At 55.2% G+C, this 4,671-nt stretch overlaps 1 protein-coding gene across 1 annotated transcript in view; it reads left to right on the top strand.

Moving 5' to 3' along the window:
- Positions 1-3,361: 3,361 nt before the first annotated feature.
- The window catches only part of ADGRG5 (adhesion G protein-coupled receptor G5), a 20,804-nt gene continuing 19,494 nt past the window's right edge, over positions 3,362-4,671 (top strand). The window contains exon 1 of the mRNA XM_005873549.2: positions 3,362-3,474. The gene's annotated coding sequence lies outside the window, so the exon portion shown is untranslated. The remainder of the gene's footprint in view (positions 3,475-4,671) is intronic.

The raw sequence follows: 4,671 nt of genomic DNA, 5'->3' as shown, positions 1-4,671 counted from the left end.
AGGTGAGGTAGGGAGGAGGCGGAGAAGGTGAGTTGATGGTGACCCTAAGCTCCAATTGTAGCGCCATTACAGTTGGGTCTTCCTTCTTAAGAGAGGAAGCAAAAATACTTGTCCTAGCCTGACCAGTGTGGCTCAGTGGTTGAGCTTCGACTCATGAACTAGGAGGTCACACAGTTCTATTCCCTGGTCAGGGGTCAGGGTTGAGGGCTCCATCCCCAGTAGGGGGCGTGCAGGAGGCAGCCAATCAATGAGTCTCTCTCATCATTGATGTTTCTATCTCCCTCTCCCTCTCTCTTCCTCTCTCTGAAATCAATAAAAACACATTTAAAAAAATACTTGTCCTGCCCTGACCGGTTTGGCTCAGTGGATAGAGCGTCGGCCTGCGAACTGAAGGGTCCCAGGTTTGATTCCGATCAAGGGCATGTACCTTGGTTGCGGGCACATCCCCAGTCGGGGGTGTGCAGGAGGCAGCTGATCGATGTTTCTCTCTCATCGATGTTTCTGACTCTCTGTCGCATTCCCTTCCTCTCTGTGGAAAATCAATAAAATATATATTTTAAAAAAATACTTGTCCTAGGGATGTCTCTTTCAGAGTGTGGGATTGGGGGAGCCACCCTTTCTTGGAACCAAGATGGGTGCTGACCATAGGCTGGGCCGTTCACATGAATTATCTGTTTTACACCCACCCTGTGAGCTGGGCGTTGTTAACACCATCTCCTAGTGAGAAAAGTGAGGAGCAGAAGTCAAGTGGCAGGCCCACGGTCACACAGCTGGGGGCTCAGAGCCCAGATCTGACTCAGTTTACCAATGTCACCCTTGTTCCTAAAACCACACTTCCAGGCAGCCTTCAGATGAAGTGCTAATCGGGTGTCAGCCCCCAGGGCCCACCCCCCAGGAGTTTCTCTCCCCAACTCCGCTCGGTGGGGTTTTAGCCTGAGGCTTGTGCCAGCATTTCCCACACTTCTCTGTCCTGTATCTGCCACCATTTTTGCCATCCACACTTAGCACTGGTGCCATTAGTTACTTAGCTTATCATTTTTAAAAAATCATTTTACATTCTAGAACATACATGTATTTTAGGGATGGGAAATTTGTATCAGTTGGCATAAATAGAAGAAAACCATAAAAATAAATATCATGTAAGCAAAACATCTTTAATCCAGCTAGAGACTTTTTCTTTGTTAAAAAGGGGCATAATATGTGCACCCACCTTTACAATGGCCAAAAGCTAGAAGCGACCGGGTCTGCTGGTGAAACAAAATGTGGTGCATACAAAGGAATATTGCTCAGCCTTAACAGGGGAGGAAATTCTGGCCCATGCTGCAGCATGAATGACATCATGCTAAGTCAGTGGTTCTCAACCTTCCTAATGCCGCGACCCTTTAATACAGTTCCTCATGTTGTGGTGACCCCCAATTTCATTGTTACAAATTGAACATAATTAAAGCATAGTGATGAATCACAAAAACAATATGTAATTATATATGAGTTTTCCGATGGTCTTAGGCGACCCCTGTGAAAGGGTCGTTCGACCCCCAAAGGGGTTGTGACCCACAGGTTGAGAACCGCTGTGCTAAGTGAAGTAAGCCTGCCACGAAAGGACAAATACTGTATGTTTGTGTGAGGTACCTAGAGTAGTTAGATGCATAGAAACAGAAAGCAGAATGTGGTTGCCATTCCAAGTTATGTTATGTTAGATGCAAAAAGACAATAGACGGGCTCAATTAAGGTAAAGAGTGGCTTTTGTCAGGGAAGATCCTAGCCTCGGACATGACTACCTGCCATAAACTGCTTGTACTTAACAAGTTTTAATTTCAGACCATCCTTGGTGGTTACTTTAGGTCTCTGAGTTTGTAAGGCCGCCACACAGGCCTCCGCTGAGGTTTAGTATGTGGCCCCTTTTCGACCAAAGGAGCCACTCACCGCTGGCTTTTGAGCTGGGGGGTGTCTTGGTCTGAGTTCTCTTCCCAACTGAGGCGGGGCCAGGTGAAGCTGGCACAGATCCCGGAGGGAAAACGGGGCTTGGGGCTGCCGGACCTCCTCCCAGGCCCTGAGAGCAGCTGCCTGGGCTCGCACGCAGCCCGGGAGGAAGGCTGCTGGTGCTGCAACCCTGGCGGTAGCCAGGAAACCTCAGAAAGGAAGGCCTGAAGGTCAAATCTGGGTGCTGGTCACGGAAAACCCAAGTGCAGACCCAGCGGGAGGGTGGGCCAAGGGTCAGGACACAGGTCATAGGGGACCCTGCCAAGCCTTTGCCCTGCAGCTGGGGTTTGGGGGGCCTGTGCTCCCCTGAAACCTCCCTGCCTCCCAGGGGCAGCTCCCCTCTGCTTCCCACAGAGGCCGCCTGAGCTCCCTGTGGGCTGGGCTTAGGCTGATGCTGGAAGGTCCCCGGGCTGCGGGCAGAGAAGGGACCATGCTGGGACCTGCCCTCTTCTCCTTGCTACACCCCGACCCCCAGGGGTAGGAAGCAGGTTTCTGAGTCAGAATTTTCCCAGGGAGTCTGGATGGGGCCCAGACAGGAGAGAGACACTGTCTTCCCACCAACGCATCAGACACCTCCCCCTGTCCCTTAGGGTCTCCGGGAGGAAGTGGCTGGTGGAGGACAGGCTTGTCCAGGCCCCTGGATCGAGGAGAAGCTGGCCAGCCTTCCAGCCCCACTGTTCTGGCCACGTTTTCTGAATGCAGGTGATCAGGTGTCCACGTTTAAGGATTGTATTGCCCTACCCTTTGGAGGCATCAACCCACCACCGTCAACCCTTGGTGAGTCCCTTCCCCAGGGGCTCTGCCTTTGTCCGCTCCAGGCCTCAGGCTCCCCACCTGTGGGCCACTGAGGGCTTATGGGGCACTTCCGGTGACTGTGCAGCATCGCCTTGTATAATACGTCCCACACTACCCCATGCCGTGGTGCTGTCACTATGTCCGTTTTACAGGGGGAAACTGAGGTTTCCGTGCCAGGCAGGTGTCTGTAAGTGGTGGGCCTGGCGTTTGAACCAGGCAATCTGCCCAGCCCTTGCCTGCGGTCCTTGCATCACCAATCTCATCGACTGTCAGGTCAGCCAGGGTTCATTCTCCCTTTCCTACAGATGGGAAAACTGAGGCTCAGAGAAGTGGCGCCCCTTGCCCAAGGCTGCAGAGCTGAGGTGGGCCTTGGAGTGCGCTGGCCAGCCTCCGCCCTCCCCCACAGACTCCACACACCCGCCTGCTGCAGGCCCCAGGTCTCCAGATCAAAGGCGGATAGCTGTCGGTGCAGAGGAAGCAAAAGGCCTCTGGCGGGAAAGAAGAAGTGAAGCTAGAGCGTGGTATGCGGTGGGGTGAAGAGAGCAGAGAGAAGTATAGGGGTTTGCGGGCGTGGGGTGAACAGAGCAGAGAGGAGATCCTGGCACAAGGTGCTACTTCCCCTTCCTCCGGCAGAGGGGCAGAAGGCAGCGAGACTGCAGGCAGACCAGGCAGACCCGGCAGACGGCAGCCGATTCACAGGTCAGCTTCTCCTCTGGGCCTCTCTATCCCCACTCCCCAGCCCTCTGCCCTCCTCTGCAGGTTCCCAGCAGGCACTGCCCATGCCCCTACCCAGGCGGTACTAGGCTGGGGACTTGCCCGGAGCTGCAAGCCTGGCACCTTCCTTCATGCCATTCACCAGTTTCTGGGCTCCCAGTGGCAACTTTGAATGGTGGGGAATGTAGAGACGGATGTTTTTGAAAGAAAAAAAAAGGCAATTTAAATTAAGGGGTGGGTAGGTGCTGAGCTCAAATGTTAACTCTCCCCCTGTGGCCTGGGGCGAGCTATTGGACCTTTCTCTGCTGGACCTCAGTTTCCTCATCTGTCAAACGGGGCTAGTCCAGTTACCTGCGCTTCAGGTGACCAGATCAAGTGCTGGCAGAGGGTTTGTTTGGCTGAGCAAATTGGAGCAGGGCAGGTCCTCTTGCAGGGACCCGGACTGGAGCCTGGGGACAGAGCGTCCCAGGGAAACGGCTCCGGTGCTGTCTGGGTCTCAGACGCCCTGTTGGGCTTTGGCATGGTCTTGCTTTCCCTACCTGTGAAATGGGCCAATAACCGCACCTGTCAGGGCTTGTCTGCAGAGGCCACGGGGCCAGGGTGAGGCCGGAGGTGGGGCTCCAGCTGGTGGCTGTCAGGAGCAGCTGTTGGAAGCGATGGGTGGGGCCGCACACAGGAGCATGGCTGGCTCTACAGGCCCTGATGCCCTTGGGGAGAGGGTGGGCTGCGGGTGCGGGGTCAGCTCCCGGAGGAAGGCAGGGGCTCCCAAGATGTCCTCCTGGCCAGGGCCCTCGGCTCAGGCGCTGATTCCCAGGCATGTGCCATGGAAATGGTTGTTTGAGTCTCTCTCTCCCTGGGAAGTAGGTCTCCGTGGCCTCACGTTACAGATGAGAAAACCTGAAGCACGGGAGGTCAGGGTACTTGCCGGGGGTTGTGTTGGCGGCACGGCCCAGGCGCTGAAAACCGGAACTGGCTGTCAAATTTGCATCCTCCAAAGGCTCTGCTCGGTGCTGCAAAGGTCTTATCTCTCCGCTGGCTCAATAGGGCCTCACGCGCCCACACAGCAGCTCAGCCGCTGGGAGGCTGCCAGGGGCAGGGGCAGCCTCTGACTTGGAGTCTGGAGCCCTGGGATGGAGTCCCAGCTTGACCTCTGGGGAGCGCCAGGCACACCCCTGTGGGGTC

The sequence above is a fragment of the Myotis brandtii genome, unplaced genomic scaffold, assembly GCF_000412655.1.
Source record: "Myotis brandtii unplaced genomic scaffold, ASM41265v1 scaffold411, whole genome shotgun sequence".
NCBI lineage: Eukaryota > Metazoa > Chordata > Mammalia > Chiroptera > Vespertilionidae > Myotis > Myotis brandtii.
This window is presented reverse-complemented; position numbering and strand designations above follow the sequence as displayed.